Source organism: Hippopotamus amphibius, chromosome 15, assembly GCF_030028045.1.
Source record: "Hippopotamus amphibius kiboko isolate mHipAmp2 chromosome 15, mHipAmp2.hap2, whole genome shotgun sequence".
Classification (NCBI taxonomy): domain Eukaryota; kingdom Metazoa; phylum Chordata; class Mammalia; order Artiodactyla; family Hippopotamidae; genus Hippopotamus; species Hippopotamus amphibius.
Genome location: NC_080200.1, coordinates 23,060,067 through 23,080,284, shown reverse-complemented (window position 1 = coordinate 23,080,284; position 20,218 = coordinate 23,060,067). Strand labels below are relative to the sequence as shown.

The window sequence follows — 20,218 nt, the reverse complement described above, 5'->3', positions numbered from 1 at the left end:
TCTCGTTTGGGACTATTGTAAGTAAAGCTGTTATACACATATAGGTAGAGATTTTTGTAACCACAAGTCTGTGTGGGAAAATGGAGTGCAACATCCATGTGTATGATAATTGCATGCTTAATTGTTCAAAGAAACTGCCCATCCAGTTTTCAGATAGCTATATCATTATATAGTCCTACTAGCAACATATGAATGATTCTGTTTCCTCACCCTCATTTGATGTTGTCACAGTTTATATTTTAGCACTTCTGACAGTCCTCTAGTGAGTGGCATCAGTAGACTCAGCCCATCGTAGTGTGCTCTAAGCAGAGCTTAGAATGATGGGTCTGGCCTCTGCTCATAGGTTTCTTTGCATGTCATCACAATGTGGTGATATTTCATTGTGATCTCAATTTTCAGTCCTTATTGACAAATGACATTGAACATCATTTCATGTGCTTATTTGCCATCAATATATCCTCTTCAGTGATAGGTCTCTTGATGTTTTTGGTCCATTTTTAATTGGATTGTTTCTACTCTTATGAATTGAGAATGATTTATTCTAGTCGACAATGAGATGTGCCTTTGGTAAATATTTTCTCCTCTGTGGATTGTTTATTTATTTATTTCTCTGCAAAAGCTTATATGGATAGGATGAAAAGTTTTAAATTTTGATTAGGTAAGAGTTCTCAATTTTCCTAATGAGCAATGCTTTTGGTGTCAAACCTAGGAACACTTTTCCTAGCCCAAGGATTTTCTCCTATATTTTTCAAGAAGTTTTACAGTTTTACATTTAAGTCCATGATACATTTGGGTTAAGTTTTAATTAAAGTGTGAGGTTAGGTCAAGCTTCATTTTTGTATATGTGGTTGTGGATGTCAGTTCCTCTAGCACCATTTTTGAAGAAATTGTCATTTTTCTTGCACTTTTGTCAAAAATTAGGTGGGCACATTCCTATGAGTCAAAGAGTTCTCTACATTGTTCCATTGATCTACATGTCTGTCACTCTGTCAGTACCACACAGTCTTGATTACTTAGCTGTATAATGAGTAATGAAATCCTGTAAAGTGAGTTTTTCCACTTTAATCTTTGATTCTCAAATATTGAACCAGCCTTGCATCACTGAAATACACCACTTATTCTTCATCAAATCTTTTTACATATTGCTGATTTTAATTTAGCAATATTTTGTTAGTGATTTCTGCATTAATATTAAAGAGGGATGCTGTTTTAGAGTTTTTTTTCTTATTATTGTTGTACTGTCTTTGTCTGGTTTGGGGATCAAGGTATATTAGCTATATAAAATGAATTGGCAAGTGCTCCCACCTGTTTTATTTTCTAGGCGATACTGTGTAGAATTAATGTTAAAGGCTTTAAATGCTTGATAGAACTCTTCAGTGAAACAATCTGAGCCTGCTTGCTTGCTTGCTTGCGTCCTTCCTTCCTTCCTTCCATCCTTCCTTCCCCTTTCTTTCTTTCTTTCTTTCTTTCTTTCTTTCTTTCTTTCTTTCTTTCTTCCTTTCTTTCTTCCGTTCCTTTCTTTCTTTGTCTTTTTAAATTTTAAAATATTTTTTTTTCAGTTTCTTTAATAGTATAAGGGTATTCAGATTATCTATTTCATATGAGGTGATTTGTTGTATTGTGTGTTTTTTTAGGAATTGGTTTATTTGCTCTAAATTGTCAAGTTTTATGTGTATACAGTCATTCATAGTATTCCCTTGTTTACTTTTTGCTATTTACAGGAACTGTAGTGATGTCTCTTTGTTTCATTCCTGCTATTAATAATTTGTCTTGTCCTTTTTTTCTTAGTTAGTCTTGCTCAAGCTTTGTCTACTTGATCATTTAAAAGAATCAGTTATTTGTTTCACTGAATTTTCTCTATTCTGTTTGCAATTTTATTTCTGCTCCTATCATTATTCCCTTCCTTCTGCTTTCTTTGTATTTAGTTTGCTATTCTTATTCTAGGTTCTTGATGTGCTAGATTAGATTATTGTTCAAAGACTTTTACTTTTTTCTAGTGAATGAACTTAGTACCATGAATTTTATTTTCACCACTGCTTTCACTGTGTCCCATGAATTTTAATATGCTGTATTTTTATTTTCTTTTCTTTAAATTTATTTTTAATTGCTCTTTAGACTTGCTTTTTGACCCATGTGTTATTTAGAACTGTGTTACTGAGTTTCTAAGGGTTGGACATATTTATGTTGCCATTATGTTATTTTAGTAATTTAATTTTTTTATTTATTGGATTTATTTTTTTTATTGGCTGTGTTGGGTCTTTGTTGCTGCACACAGTCTTTCTCTATTTGCTGAGAATGGGGGCTACTCTTCATTGTGGTGCATGGGCTCCTCATTGTGGTGGCTTCTCTTGTGGCAGAGCATGGGCTCTAGGCATGAGGGCTTCAGTAGTCTTGGCACACGGGCTCCATAGTTATGGCTCACAGGCTCTAGAGCACAGGATCAATAGTTGTGGTGCACAGGCTTAGTTGATTGATGCAATGTGGTATCTTCCTGGGGCAGGGTTTGAACTGGTGTCCCCTGCATTGGCAGGCAGATTCTTAACCACTGTGCCACTAGGAAGTCCGACATTACTATTGATATTCTGGTTTGATTACATTAAGGCCAGAGAACACACCCCATATGATTCAATTTTTAAAATTTGTTGAGGCTTTTTTTATGGCTCAGGAAATTGTCTTATTGCATGTTCTGGGGGAACTTGAAAAAAAAAGAAAGGTATATCCTAATGTTGAATGAAGTGCTTTATAAATGTTGATAAAGATTCTCTTGTTTGATAGGTTGTTGAGTTCTTCCATTTCCTTGCAGATTTTCTGCCCAGTTATTCTATGTTCTAATATTGAGAGGGGTGCCAAAGTGTCCATTTCCCTTTGTGAATTTGCCTATTTCTCCTTTCAGTTTCTATACGTGTTTTGCTTCCCATATTTTACAGTTGTGTTCCCTGGTATATACACATTTAGGATTGCTATGCATTCTTGTTGGATTAAGTTTTTTGATTATGTTGATTTCCCTGGGTCTCTAAATATTTTTTTTTTCCTTAAGCCTACCTTATCTGATATTAGTGTCTCCACTCTTGCTTTCTTGGATTAATGTTTGCATCTTTTTCCACCCATGTACTTTCAATCTGCCTATATTATTACATTTGAAGTGAGTTTCTGGTAGACAGCATATGTGGATCACATTTTTAAATCCAGTCTGTCAACTGTCTTTAGTTGGTTTGTTTAGACCATTTACATTTTTATATTACTAATAAGAAAAATAATATCAAATTATACACTTTAAATATATGCAATTTATTGTATGTTAATTGTATATCAATAAAAGTTGTTAAAAAAACAAAAAAAACCCAAAATATCTCTACAAATACAGCATAAAGAAGGCTTAGTATTACTTTTTATTTGACAACTCTTCCCATGTAATTAACATATCCAATAAGCATAATTAGTTTAACACTGCTTTTTTTATAAGGTGAGAGACAAAATTTTTTGAGATTTTACAGGGGCTTTACAGAAAATTTAAAAATTATTTGAGGTCAAAAAAACTTTATTAATATTTGACTTTAGGAATTTTGTTAAAAATAATAAAATGTTTTAAAACACGTGGTCAAATAGAATTATATAGCACTATGGGAAAATACTTAACTATCTGTTTAAGCATAATGACATGGACATTGCAGGCAAATACAGACAAACAAATAGTTGTAAAATAAATAAATAAATTTAATAACTGAGCCCTTTTGATAGGGAAGATTCAGTTTTCTTCACTAATCAAAGACATGATAGAAACAACAAAGGAAGTTATTTTGGTAAGACACAAAATCTTTGCTTTATAGCCAGGTTACTTCAAAAGTAAAGAAAATAAATTATTTGCTTGCAATTTCTTATTAAGAACATGCCACTCATCTAATTAAAATGTCATTTTAACAGAGAGCATAGCAAATTTTAATTTTGTACCAACTTACTTCTGATAGTAAAACTAATTTAAAAAGTTAATTGTATTCATTCCAATCTTGGCCAGGTAAACAACACATAAAATTCCTTTCCAAAGATTCCTTTGTAGAGATCTGTGAGAATTGCCTCTGTTAAAAATTTTCACCCATAATTTGTTTCTTCCAGTTTTCTCAGGATCTTATCTATCAGCTCCAAATAAACTTTAAGGTAGTTCTAATAGCTCTGGTAACTAACAGAAATTGATGAGTTTTTCTACTAATATTAATTTGTGTTTCTGTTGGCTATTTAGGAGAATAACAGGGCAGCTTACCCTAACATCCCTCATAGTCTTATCAGCTCTGCGAGGGTCTCACATGGGGCCCTTTTAAAGGCGATACATGGGGTGTCTGTAAGATAGTAACTTGGTAGAGTTTTGTTGATGGTCTTATCCTAAACATCTTGAAAATTGCTCAGCTATGGTCATGAATTCAATCAGAATGCTGGCCTCCCATCTTATTATCTGCCTTTTTATCAATTCAATAAAATACAGAATTTACTTACAAGGGTGAGTCAAAAATTACCCACACTTTGGCTGAAGAATTTATAGAAGTTTTAATATAACTGGAGTGGGGGTAATTTTTGATTCACTCTTGAACAAAAAAATATTTTGAGAATTCTCTGTGAATTTTGAAAATTTTAACACTATGAGCCTTAGTTTGACCTTTGGCCAAAGAGTGAAAAGAAGATAGCCTGTAGCCTCAGGTGGGCTTTTTTTTTTTTTTTTTTTTTTCAGGTGGGCTTATTTTTAAAGGCAACTCTTTAATAGTCCATTTAGAGTAGAACAACAGTTCAGATAAGGAATTAAGCATGTGAGTCCTCAGGTAAAGATGGATAAAGAACAATAGGAGTCATGTCAGTCCTATTGCCTTTTGTTTTAGGTATCACTCTTGTGTTTACTTTTCCATTAGCTTTGGAAAACATTTCAATGTAGCTATTTTAAGATCCTGAGTCCTCTTGGAAGCACCTGTATACCAATTAAAATAGATATTGCATTCTGTCTGTTTGATTCAGGAATCCATGCTTTCAGGTATACTTTTGAACTGAATGATCTTGTTTATATGGAGCGTTCCCCATAAGGTCCATTGTAAGTGTAGTTTGTTTCTAGTAAGATTTTTCCATTTTTGTAGGTATTCATAATTTCTAGAATCATAGTACCAAGGTATAAAATAAGCATGTGTGCTAGAAAGTGGCAAACTCAACTATTTGGAATTTAAGGATCCCATTAATTTTCATCTAAGTTTTCAGTCTCTTGGAGCCAAACTAACATCTAAGGAGGCTGTGCCATGGAGTTGAAGATTGTGTGCTATTTTATAGTATACCTCACTGCATGGAAATTTTCTTGAAGTTGGCAGGTAACCTAGCATCTAAATGACCCATTCTATGACCAATTTATTCTAACACAGGAGTCTTAGATTTAGGTGGTGGCTTCCCTAACAGGTTTTAAGTGCTCAATCCATGTCCACCAAATTGTGTGCCTTTTTAGCTTCTAAGATACCATTGACCATAATCTTTACCTCATGTGCACATTACCATACCAGCAGTAACCAAAGAGATGTTACTGCAGATTGGCCAAGAGAAGGCCATGTGTGTACCACAAGAAGTTCCCAATGTGGAACTGGATACAGGGGAAAGGATAAAACCAGAAGACCCCAAAGAATGGGGACTGCAGACTGATTCTAAACAAATGGTGAACTGCACCTTCCACCAGCAATTCCCAGTGTGGAATCTGGGGACAGAACCAAGGGATGGGGTTTACAATAAAATGAAGAATTGCAGCTCCAACTACCAGCTGTTTCCAATTATCAATATGAGTGGAAAGCCAATTATACTAGATGCTCAATGGAAAGAATATGTAGCTCAGAACCAAGGGTAACAACCATGTCCCTCAGAAACAGTGAGAAAGACAGAAAACTCAAAAAAAGGTTTGTGAGTACCAAACCTGTGTTTCTCATTGTTCCTGAGGCCATCACCAGTGTTATTTGGATCACATCACTGCCACCAAATTAGTTAATAAACAAAATTCTACTGAATAAATTTGAAGATCTAATTGGCTTTATTTAATGTTTCATGAATCAGGCAACATTTCATCTAGCAAGTAGAAAGGTGGTCTGACAAGCTGTACCAAATGGTATATTTTTATAGGCAGAAAAGATCAAAAAAAGTTATCCCAACAATATGTGAAATGTTTCAGACAAAGTCACTTTCCTTTGGAATAAGGTGCAGGTCTACTATGCATATTATCCCATTAGGGATGACCAGGTAATCCCAGACTGATTAGTTAAGACTACATTCCTTGGAGAGGCTGAAACTGCACTTTGGTTAGGTATTAAGTCTTAGTTTTGTGACATGGACTTACATGAAGTAACTCAATTTTTGGCCTTTTGCCTTTTATTTTTAAACAAGATTCACCTAGAACATTATGGAAAGTTAGGGCATTAATTACAGAAATTTAGGGGGAAATATACTCAGATATATTTAGGAGATGACATTATGATGATTTCATAAATGTTTGTGGAAATGAGACAAGAGTTGAAGTTAAGGTTCAGATGTCCCCTTGGTCCCAATTTGTATGACAAATATGAATTGGTTTCCTTACAATGTAGTAGTACTCAGCAATTATTTGATGACCAATGTCATTTGTTCCAAGAATAAACTATGTTTTCCTCCCCCCATGTATTACAGGCAAGTAAAATGTTTAGTGAGCGTGGACCTAAATCTTAATAAGAAGACAACTGTTACTTTATTACATTTTATCACATATGTGGCCTATACTCTGTTTTATGGGAAAGATATGCATCCAATAAAATAGGAAGGGAAGAAGAAATCCTCATTTCCTTTTCCATAAACCAAACTTTACTAATTTAATTTATAAGAAAAACCTAAAAGCATGCAGTATGCATTATAGAAGCATTCAAATAGATACCATGTGTTTTGAATTTTGCCTCTTCTAGAACATGGGAAATAAAGAATATGTTATGAAAGAAATGAATGGATCAAAAATATCACAGAAGTAATCAGAAAATACCTTGAAATAAATAAAAATGGAAACACAACTCTCCGAAATCTATGGGATGCTGCAAAAACATTCTAAGAGGAAATTTTATAGTGATACAGGCTTCTTCAAGAAACAACAACAACAACAACAAAATCTCAAAGACATAATCTACAACCTAAAGGAATTAGGAAAAAGAAAAAAAAAAACCTCAAATTCAGGAGAATTAAGGAAATACTATATCAGGGATAATGAACAAAATAGAGAAAAATAGAAATCAATGAAACCAAGATGCTGTTTTTCATAAAGACAAACAAAATTGATAAACTGTTAGAAAAGCTCAATGAGAAATAAAGAGGAACCAAATAAACAAAATAAGAAGTGAAAGAGGAGAAATAACAACCATTAAAACAAAAATACAAAAAATCATAAGAGAATACTATGAACAATTACAGGCCAACAAATTGGCAATCTAGAAGAAATAAATACATTTCTAGAGACTTCCAACCTGCTGGGACTGAATTAAGAAGAAACAGATAAATTGAACACAATTATTAGTAGCAAAATTGAAACTGTAATGAACCACAAAAATGAAAATACTCTAAGCAAACAAAATTTGGGACTGGACAGCTCTACAGGGAATTTCTACCAAATACATAAACAGTAGCTAATACTTATACTTCTCAAAGTATTCCAAAAACATGTAGAGGATGGAACATTCTCAGTCGTTCTATGAACTTACCATTACCTTGGTAACAAAATCTAACAAAGCCACAACAACAACAACAAAAACAGCAAAAGAAAATGACAGGCCAATATCTTTGATGAATATACACACAAAAATTCTCAAACATATTAGCAAACTGAATCCAAAAATATATAAAAAGGATCATACACCACAATCAAGAGGAATTTATACTAGGAATGCAAGGATGGTTCAATATTTGCAAATCAATCAATGTCATACACCACATTAACAAAAGGAAAGATAAAAACTGTATGATCTCATGCAGAGTGAAGTAAGTCAGAAAGAGAAAGACAAATATTGTATGCTAACTCACATATACGGAATCTAAAAATGGTACTGATGAACTCAGTGACAAGAACAAGGACGCAGATACAGAGAATGGACTGGAGAACTCGAGGTTTGGGAGGGGGCGGGGGGTGAAGGGGAAGCTGAGATGAAGCAAGAGAGTAGCACAGACATATATATACTACCAACTGTAAAATAGATAGTCAGTGGGAAGTTGTTGTATAACAAAGGGAGTCCGACTCGAGGATGGAAGATGCCTTAGAGGACTGGGGTGGGAAGGGTGGGGGGGACTCGAGGGGTGGGAGTCAAGGGAGGGAGGGAATATGGGGATATGTATATAAAAACAGATGATTGAACTTGGTGTACCCCCAAAAAATAATTAATAAATAAATAAAATTTAAAAAAAACAGCAACGTATAAAAAATTTCAGGCACTACAAGGGCTCAAGGAGGGTCAAAGTCTCCCTGTGTCTCAGTGAGTGAACCTGAGTGACGTTCACCGCTGATGCTGCTTTCTTCCCAGGGACCAAGCCGACTCAATAAGCATGGTCTCTCGTTACAGTCAAAACAAACAAACAAACAAACAAAAAACTGTATGATCATGTCAATAGACACAAACAAAGCATTTGAAAAAAATCAACATTTATTCATGATAAAAATACTCATCAAAGTTAGTAGAGAGGGAAAACATCTGGAGGTAAAAGATGTCATTTGTTACAAACCCACAGCTAACATCATTCTCAATGGTGAAAAGCTGAAAGTCTTTTCCCTAAATTGAAGAACAAAGCAAGGATGGGAACTTTCCCCACTTATGTCTAAGCTAGTATTGGAAGAATTAGCCACAACAATAAAACAAGAAAAATGTGTAAAAGTCATCTAAATTTTATGGGTAGAAGTAAAGCTCACTATTAGCATAACAGGATATTTTATATTGAAAACCGTAAAGTATCCACCTAAAACTATTAGAATAAACAAATTCAGTAAATTTGCAGAATACAAGATTAATATGCAGAAAATGTTTGCTTTTCTATGCACTGATAATGAAACACCATAAAGAGTAAATAAAAAAAAATGTTTAAAATTACATCAAGAAAAATAAAATACCTAGAAATAATCTTAACGAAGGAGTTAAAATATCTATACTCTAAAAACTATAAAACATGGGTTAGAAAATTGAAGATAAGACAAGAAATGGAAAAATACCCCATGTTCTTGGATTGGAGGATTAAATATTATTAAAATGGACATACTACACAAATAAATATACAGATATAATGTACTTCCTATCAAAATTTCCATGACTTGTTTTACATAACTAGGACAAATAATCCTCAGATTTGTATGGAACCAAACATACCCCAAATTGCCAAAGTAATCTTGAGGAAAAGAAGATAAGTGGAGGTATCACCCTCCCAGATTTTACAATATGGTACAAAGCTACAGTAATCAAAAGAGCATGGTACTGGCACAAAAACAGACACATAGGTTAGTGAAATAAAATGGAGAACCCAGAAATCAGCCTATGTTTCTATAGTTAATAATCTACTCCAATGGAGACAATGATGTAAAATACAGAAAAGACAATCTCTGAGTCAAATGGTGCTGGAAATCTAAAAAGCTACATGTAAAAGAATGACATTGGAACATTTACTCATACCATATAGAGATAAAATCAATATGGATTAAAGACCTAAATGCTTGACCAGAAACTATAAAATCTGAAAAGAAGAACTTAGGAAAAACATTCCTTGACATAAATCATGGCAATATCTTTTTGGATCTATCTTTCAAGGTAGAAGAAATAAAAGCAAAAAATAAACAAATGGGACCTAATTAACCTTAAAAGCTTTTACACAGCAAAGGAAACCATCAACAAATGATAAAAACAACCTACAAAATGAGGGAAAATATTTGAAAATTATATGACTGAAGAGTTAATATCTAAAATATATAAACATTTCTTACAATCCTACATCAAGAATAAAAAACAGAAATCAACCCAATCAGAAAATGGGGAGAAGACCTGAATGGTCATTTTTCCAAAGAAAACTTACAAATGGATAACAGGCACATGAAAAGATGCTCAATATGGCTAATTATTAGAGAAATGCACATGAAAACAGCAAGATATCACCTTGCACCTGTCAGAAGGGCTATCAATAAAAGACAACAAATAACAAATGTTGGCAAGGATGTAAATGAACCGGAACACTTGTACATTGTTGGCAGGAAGTAAATTAGTGCATCCATTATGGAAAGCAGTATGAAGGTTCTTCCAAAATTTAATGAAAATAGAATTACCATGTGTTCCAGCAATTCCACTTCAGGGTATATATTCAGAGAAAATAAAAACACTAATTCCTAAAGATATATGCACACTAATATTCATAGCAGCATTATTTACAATAACCAAGACATGAAGAAAGCAACACAAGTGTTCATTAGTAGATGAATAGACAAGGGAGATGGAAAATAGAATGTAATAGCCAAAAGAAGAATGAAATACTACCATTTTCAGCAATGTTGATAAACCTTGAGATTATCATGCTTAGTGAAATGTCAGTTAGAAAAAGACAAATACTGTATGATATCACTTACATGTGGAGTTCCAAAAATAATCAAATGTATATAACTAAACAGAAACAGATTCCCAGATATAGAAAGCAAACCAGTGGTTACCAGTGGGGAAAATAAAGATGGAAGGGACAAGATAGGGATATGGTGCTAAGAGGACAAACTACTACATATAAAAGATAAGTAGCAAGGATATATAGTACAGAATAGGGAATTATGTCCATTATTTTGTAATAACTTTCAATGGCTTATAATCTAAAAAAATAATGAATTGTATGATGTACATCTGAAATTAATATAGTATTGTATATCAACCATAGTTCAATAAAAAGTAAATAAACAAAAATATAATTTACATCTTTCAGTCTGACAGCATGAAACAAAGAATGAATGAGAAGTTCCAAGTAATAATTACTGGTTAATACCTTCATAATAATTTTGAAAAATGGTTAAAAGAAGACATAATTAATTAACAGGGAGCCAGGGGTCTTGCGAAGGAATGACAACTTGTGTAATTTTACCACTGAGAGGCATCATTGTCTATCTTTCAAAAAAATCTGGAGTAGATTCTCATAAACAATGGAGAAAATAGAAGAACACAAATAATTTGTCTTCTTTCTATATTGTTATTCTTAATGTTAAGTGCTTATGAGATTAGGAATGGCATGTTGGTATAGACATAATATCTTTGGAAATTGGCTTACAGTTTTCTTTGAAAGGTGAGCTCAGTATTTGCTGGTGGTCTCTTCAGCTACACATTCTGAGTTATTGATGTAAAACGTTGAAGTATCCTTACCCTTGTAGGAATGCCACTAAGAAGGACTTCAATGATGTCATTGAAGAGGTATAAATTCTGTCACCCCCAAAATTTGCCTTATTGACATAAGAATTATTTCAGACTGGTTATTTTTAAGAAACAACAGATGTTAGAAAAGCTCTGAAAAAAGGAGTAGAAGTTATACTTTTGTAAGAGACATATACATTTATAAGAGGAACCTACATTTGTAATAAGGTTTCTCCTTCTCTGTGCCAGGATGTGGATGATGACTAAATATCTGGAAACTCTTATCAATACTCAAACCTGCATAGCAAGTATACCCCTGGTTACTCCGCCTTTTCTGGTAAACTCCCATAACTGGCCACCTGCCTTTCCCAACATGTTTTGTCTTTAGCTGAAGATGGTATTTAAGGTCATGGCTTGGGCCATTTCAGGGAGTTACTCAGTTTCCCTGACTCTCTCCTATATACATATTAATATTTTTTTTTTTTCTGTTAACCGGACTTTTATTACAGGGGCTATCTCAACCAAGACCTATATGGGCAGAGAAAAAAATTTCCCTCCCTGTACTATTTATGAATAATTTAGTGTAAAATATTTCCATCTTGCTTTTTAGCAAACTAATCCCAGGCATATGATGTGGTTCCCCTAAGCCATGGTGTATCAGGTCCAACAATCGATCCTCATCTTCTAATTACCACTGTCACTTACCACCTGAAATGTATAAGAGGTCTGAAATGGGCATCCCTGCTCAATTTGACATTTCTTAGATTATTTCCAATAACAAGTGATAAACAGCAGATATTACCATCGTTTTCATGATGCCATATCTCTTATACTGATTCATGCTACCTTTCTCAGGGCTGTAGCATGTATGCTTCATAGGCTCTCCCACAGAAAAAAATCCTTGCTTGGTTTAATGTTCTGCAGTTGCCATGTGAAATTCTTGATTATTCTATATCTGAGCATGCTTGTGAGCAGAGGAGATATACTGCAGTTTTATTCCAGCAGCAGGACCTGTTTATGTCAGCTCAGGCAGCAGCACATGGAGCAATGGCCTGGCCTCCCCATATATACATTCCCATCTGTTTTCACTCCACGAGACCCCAAGGGAGGGGCTAGGTTGGAACCTGGACCGAAACTAATGGTGGTGATGAGAAAGCAGCTGCAGGTGCAACAATAATAATGGAAGTAGCCACTCCCTAGGAGCTTTGCATGGCAGGAAAAATTGACCCATGGTGGATATGGGGGCCAGTTTAACCTTCTATCCCAGAGCCCATCACTGTGACATGTACAAAATTATACACTATCTCACCTGGGTGCCAAGACAAGAAATGCTAAGGAGCTAAGTCAGTAAACTTTTTAAATAAATTATTACAAAATGAGACTGCACACATTTTCATTGCAATAAAGCATGCCAGGGAATTGTTAGTTTTCCTCAGAGTACAGAATATAGAGTTTAAAAAAACTGTTTCTACACTGCAAATCAAATATCGACAGGTTTGGAAGTAGAAACACTATTTAAAAATGTTAAACTTAATGTGAAAGATCTCTAATGGAAAATAATACTCTTAATATAAAGTTTCAGAAAACAATTATTAACAAATTTTAATATCAACTTAGCTTGTAACTGAGTATATGGTAATAAAATGAATAAAAAGGGATTTGAAACATCAAGCTAGTTCTAGTTTCTTATATACTGTCCACAAATTACCAGAAATTTGAGAGAAATCATTGAAATGCTAATGATCAAGCTTATATTTAAAATTAAATTCAGATTTACATGAAAATGGTCTGTATGAATTAATGAATTAAAATTTGTTAATAAGGAACTCTTTTTAGAAAAAAAAAATTCACTGTGAATCATTAGCTCTACATTTATTAAAAGTTATATTTTGACAAAATTTATCAACCCAATGGTTTCACAACATATAAACACTCCAAATTGCTCCAGTAAAATAAAGTGAAAGATTCTTTTCAAAATTAAAAGCGATTAAAAATTAATTGCAACTTAAAACTTATCACCTCTGAAACATTTTTTAATTTCATTTAAAGAGAGTAAAGTTTCTAAACATAAATTATAATAAAGATAAATTTGGAGAAAATTGAGCCCCCAAAATGGTATGACCAGTAAAATGACATCACACTATAAATACTACTTTTTATTACATATAAAATTTTAACACAAAATATTGTTTGTGATTTGTATTGTATATCATATCATATCTAATGAATTAATTTTGAAGAAAAAATATATTTGAACAAGAATAATGGCACCTTTGGTTTTCTTTTGGTACAAGAGACTCCAAATTTTTATATTGTGCAGTGCCCTGAAAATTATGTAGGATATGACCCTCTCTTCCCTGCCAGACCTGAGGGGGAAAGAGTATTTCTGCACTAATCATTGATGGATAGTGAAAAGACTTCACCCAGAAAGTTCACTTGGTTTGATGGATTTTTATTGAATGTAATGATGGGAACTGTTCAGGAACATGACTAAGCCATAATATCAATGGTTTTAATTGCTTTATAAAAGTTGACTCTCCTCAACCCTCAATAAAATTACGGGATATTGAGATTGGAGAATTGAATCTCATCAAAGAGACATTATCTAATACAAGAGTTGTAGTGACAACTTAGGATGTAAACTGAGTATTTTGCTGAGTGTGGGAGACGTTTGCAAAAATGTCCTTGATATTTTACATCTACACTAATGAGACTAAACTTGGATCCACTGGTCTTATAATTAACTTTAAGGTTTCCTTTATTTTTGTTGGCAACTCCAAGTCCTTACTGTTGATGCTCAGGTATATCTGATATTTCATCACTTCCCTAGGATTCACCACCCTAAAATAAATAAATAAATACATAAATACATAAATACACAAATAAATAAAATAAACTTGTGAATTTCCACTCAGAATGATATAAGAACTTCAGAATCCCTGATGAAATCCTAGGTAATCTCTGAAGACAACTTTCCCTAAGTTGAAAGAAAATGTACTGTTAGTGGTAAGTCATAGGTCTACTATGACAAAAAGAAGTTTTCTGATTTTTAATTTGACTTAGGCATCCAAAAAAGACATTTTGTTTTGTTTTGTTTTGTTTTAGGCATATTGGAAAATACATTGAAAGTAGAAATATTGTTCTAAATGACAACCTCAGTTAGTTTCCATTTTGTTTCTACTTACAAAGAATCATTTTCTATGACAACATATAAGAAAAAATAAATGCATTTAAAATTATGACATAAAAATATGACATAATAATATGACACCATAAAATTAAGACAACACCATAAAACTCCTAAAAGAGAACATCAGCAAAACATTCTCAGACATAAATTGCAGAAACATTTTCCAAGGTCAGTCTCCCAAGGAAATAGAAATAAAAGTAAAATAAACAAAAGGGACCTAATGAAACTTATAGGCTTTTACACAGCAAAGGAAACCATAAAGAAAACAAAAGAAACAAAAAACAACCTACATGCTGGGAGAAACTCTTTGCAAATGACTTGACTGACAAGGGCTTAATTTCCAAAATATACAAACGACTCATACAGCTCAGTGATCAAAAACAAACAAACGAAAACAAAAGCAATCCAAAAATGTGCAGAACATAAACATTTCTCCAAAGGAGACATTCATATGGCTAAGAGGCACATGAAAATCAGCATTGCTAATTATTAGAGAAGTGTGTGTCAAAACTACAATGAGATATTGCTTCACACCTGTCAGAGTTTCCATGATTAAAATGTCTACAAATAACATGCTGGAGAGGGTGTGGAGAAAAGGCAACCCTCTTACATTGTTGATGGGAAGGTAAATTGGTGTAGCCACTATATAAAACAGTATGAAATTTCCTTAGAAAACTAAAAATACAGTTGCCATATGTTCCAGCAATCCTGGTCATGGGCATACATCTGGAGATAATTTGAGAAGATACATGCACCACAATGTGCACAGCAACACTATTTACAATAGCCAAGACATGGAAGCAACCCTCATCTATCAACAGATGAATGGATAAAGAATATATATATATATATATATATATATATATATATATATATATATGCCATAAAAAAGAATAAAAGAATACTATTTACAGCAACATGGATAGACCTAAAAGTTATCCTATTAAGTAAAGTAAGTCAGACAGAGAAAAACAAATATCACTTACATATATATGCATGTATATATTTCCAATATAACTTTTCTCAGATATTAAAGATTTTCTACTCCTCTATGTTATTTGGGTCTTTTCTTCAAAGCATAGAGTAATATTTTTCATTACTGTACATTGAAGAATGAATTTATACCCAACTCCTGGTACTTATGAGAAAAACTTTGCCTACATTTTCACAGAGCGGATTCTCTGAATTAATCTTTTCAGGGCTCCCATCACCTCCTTATTTCTCAGGCTATAGATAACAGGGTTGAGCATTGGGGTCAGGATGGTGTAGAAAACAGCCAGAACCTTATCCCCTGTTGGTGATCGAAGGGGTCTTGGGTGTAGATAAGTGTAAGCAAAGGGCGCATAGTAGAAAGTTACCACAGTGAGGTGGGTGCTGCAGATTGAATAGGCCTTTTTTCTCCCTTCTGCTGAATGCATGTGATAGACAGCAAGAAGAACATGGCCATAGGAACAGGCAATACCAATGAAAGGCAACACAAGGAAGAAGATAGCACTCACAAACACTGTGTACTCATAGATCCAGGTGTCAATGCAGGCCAGAGTCAACATGGATGGGACATCACAGAAGAAATGATTGATGACCCTGGATCGGCAGTAAGGGATCTGGAGGGTGTATATGGTATGGGCACAGGAGTTGATAGAGCCCATTATCCAAGATCCTATTATCATGAACATGCATGCTCTTCTGCTGATTCTGACAGGATAGTGAAGAGGAAAGCAAATGGCCACATAACGATCATAAGCCATACATGTCAAGAGCAGTGTCTCTGCACCTGCTAAAGTCAAGAAGAAGAAGATCTGAATCCCACACCCGATGAAGGAGATAGACTTGTTTCCAAAAAGAAAATTGGAGGCCATTTTTGGGACAATGGTGGAGATGTAATTGAGGTCAATGAAGGGGAGCTGACTGAGTAGGAAATACATGGGCATGTGGAGATGGATGTCCAGAAAGATGAGAAGGATCATGGACAAGTTGCCAAACAAAGCCATTAGGAACATGAGAATAATGAAAAAACAAAGAAACAGGCCAATTTTTGAGGGGGGGGGACAACCCCAATAAGATGAAAACAGTGGATGTTAGATTATGGTTTTCCATAGGGTGTTGATATGATTTCTTTCCTAAAAAGAGACACAAAAATAATCAAGTATAAAACAATAAGCTATTCTCAAATTATTATTTTAGTGCATACTGTAAAATGTACAACTCATAAAACAGGAACTGAAGTTATCTATTTGGAAAAAAAATGTTATATTTTGAGACAAAGTTTAGAGTTTGAAAACAAATATTTTTGGATAAAGTGTATTCGAAGAAAACTTTAATGTTATATTCTTAAATTATTAAGACATCATTAGGATGTGTATATTTTAATGCCCTATACAAACTCAAGTATCATCCAAATCAGATTTCATATTCAAAATATATTCTTAGGACAATGTGAATTCATACATTATAGATATTTTACTATGAATTAATTTTTATTACCATCAAGGAATGCTTTCCCTTTCATACTCAAGCCCTAAGGCTTACCTCTAAAGGTGCAGCAGCCTATCAGCTCATGGTGAAAAGTTATTTTTATTTCCTAAGACTTTTTTACACAGAAATGACAAATCAAGCATACTTGAAGTTAGGTAATATTTGGTTCATTTGTTGTGAAATATAAAATGAACCCTTATTTTCAAGTACCATTTACACAAAGCTATTCTCTTCTTCCTCCTCAATGAGATTCTGAAGCTAGGATAAAATAGACCCTTTGTGTGAATATGTATAAAATGTGCTCCTTGTAGTTTTCATGAATCAGCTCAAGATCTCCCAATTAGCATATGGTTTATCTCTCTGCTCCTCTGAATCTTATATGATAAACATTGCTTCATGATACTTTGTCCTACTTATTTAATTTTTCCCTTTTATTTTCTTGTATGTAAAATTCTTAGGCTTCCCTGGTGGTGCAGTGGTTAAGAATTTGCCTGCCAATGCAGGGGACATGGGTTTGATCTCTGGGCTGGAAAGATCCCACATGACACATGCCATGGAGCAACTAAGCCTGTGGGTCACAACTACTGAGCCCATATGCCACAATTACTGAAGCCCTTGCACCTAGAGCCCATGCTTCATAATAAGAAAAGCCACTGTAATGAGAAACCCGAGCACAGCAACGAAGAGTAGCCCCCACTCACCACAACTAGAGAAAGCCTGTGTGCAGCAACAATGACCCAAAGCAGCCAAAAATAAAATAAATAAATAAATAATAAAATAAATCTTAACATAAAATAAAATAAAATAATTTCCAATTGTAGATTAGTGCATAAATCTAAGCACATATATTTATAATTTTTCTCGGTTAAAACAAGGTATCATAATAACTAATAAATAGCAATTTATAAACTAGAAGAAAGCAAGTAAGTGTTATACATGAGAGATGAAAAGTGGAGGTCCTTTTGAAAGAAGAAATTTGGATAGAGGAATGGTTAGTCACTTAAATGGAAAAAAGAAAATGACATTCTGAAAGTATTCTCATAGATGTGGGAAGAGGAACTCACAGAGACATTATAAGGGAACAAATTCAACACAGTATGTTGTGTTTTGGTTGTAAATATTACTCTAGAGCCAACTTTATCCAGACTTTTAAGGAATTATTCAACATGAACGAGGAACCTGAACACTTGTGCACACACACTCTCAACACAAATTAATATTCACACACACACTGCCATACACAAATATATGAGTTTAAATAATTGGAAAAATGCAGAAAAGGACACATTTAAAACAATAGGATTTGTCTCTTAAAGGAAGCTATTAATCCACAATATAAATATCATTAGATATGTAAAAGAGTCAGGTAACAAAGTCTTTTGCAAATTAAAAAATAAAAATAAAAATAAAAAATTTAAGTGAATGTTTCAAAGACAAAGTGCCAAAAAATCCTACAGAATTAAAAAAAAAAAAAAAAAAAGAACAGCAACAACGTAATAAATTTGCCATTTTGAAAGGATAGGAGAATTAGAGAAATAATATAAAGAAACCAATATATGCTTATAGTCATTTCTGGAAACGCATATGGAAAAATAATGATGAAGTTAATATTATCAAAGATAAACATTTTCAGAATTGATGTATATGAATCACTGTATTGAAACAGCATGAACAGAACACAGAAAACTAAATGAGAAATATTCTATTGAAGAACATTTGCTTAAGGACTCAATGTTTTCTTGAAAGTGTTATCTGAAAATTCTTAATATTGCCTAAAAATATATGGTCTTAGAAGTGTCTTGACAGAAAATATTACCAATAATGTGAAGAACTACATAGATAGACTAAAATATCAAATTTTACAATAATTAATATTTTTGTACTTTAGTGATTTGTATTAATACTAGAAGAATAAAAAATGCTCTCAACCTAGCCACTGCAGACGCAAAGTGGGATATAACCATGTTGAAATGATGGGAAAAGAGAAAAAGATGTGGAGGTGGTAGTGAATGGAGGAGGACGGTCTCCACAGTGGCCAGAAAGAAGAGTTCAGAGGTAGTATTTCATGTTTAGTAATTATTATAAGATAAGCATATTGGTGAAAAACATATTGGTAAATAGAGCAAAATGAGTTAAAATAATATAAAATATATTTCATATTAGGGATCAGGAAGAGTGGGTTACAAAACTATTAGTTCATCCTTTGAGCTATTGAGATCATGTTCTTGCTTTACTTAAATAAAATAAATATTTTAAAGAAAATATTAAAGTGATGTAAAACTGATGTTACACTCAAAAATTTAACCCTCAACTAATGTTATACTCAATAGTAAAAGACCAAAAGCTATTCCATTAAGATCAAGAACAAGTCAAGGATGTCCACTTTTGTCACTGTTAACTAATATAGTACTAGAAGAACTAAAACAAGTAATTAGGCAAGGAAAACAAATTAAAAACATCAAAACTGTGAAGAAAATAGTAAAATAATTTTGGTTCAGAAGTTACATTTTATATGTAGAAAATAAAAATTTGCTAGAGCTTACAACTAAATTCATCAATGTTGCATGTTACAAAATCATCTGTATTTCTATATACTAATAATGTATAATACTAGAAAGAATTTAAGAAAACAATTACATTTGTGATATCATGAAAAAGAATGAAACCCCTAGGAATAAGCTTAACAAGACAAAAAAAATGTGTTCACTGGAAATCACAAAACATTGCTGAAACTTAAGTAAAGACAAATAAATGAAAAATATTCTGAGCTTCTGGATTAGAAAACAGAATATTGTTAAAATGTCAACACTACCATAAGCAAACAGCAAATGCAAAGAAATGTCTATCATAATCCCAAGAGGACTTTGAAGAAATAGATAAATACATCCTAAAATTCATATGAAATCTCAAGATACAGAGAATAGTTCAAACAACACTATAAAAAAACTGGAGCAACCTACATGCCCATCAACAGAAGAATGGATAAAGAAGTTGCAGTAGATATATACAATAGAATATTACTCAGCCATTAAAATGAATGAAATAATGCCATTTGCAGCAATGTGGATAGATCAGAGATTGTCATACTTACTGAAGTAAGTCTGACAAAGAAAAATATTGTATGATATCACTTATATGTGGAGTCTAAAAAAATGATGTAAATGAACTTATTTACAAAACAAAAAAC

General features: G+C 33.1%; 1 pseudogene; it reads right to left on the bottom strand.

Annotated features, from left to right (window-relative positions):
- Nucleotides 1–15,713: 15,713 nt before the first annotated feature.
- LOC130837260 (olfactory receptor 2L5-like) lies at nucleotides 15,714–16,653 on the bottom strand (annotated as a pseudogene).
- Between the last annotated feature and the right edge of the window lie 3,565 nt (nucleotides 16,654–20,218).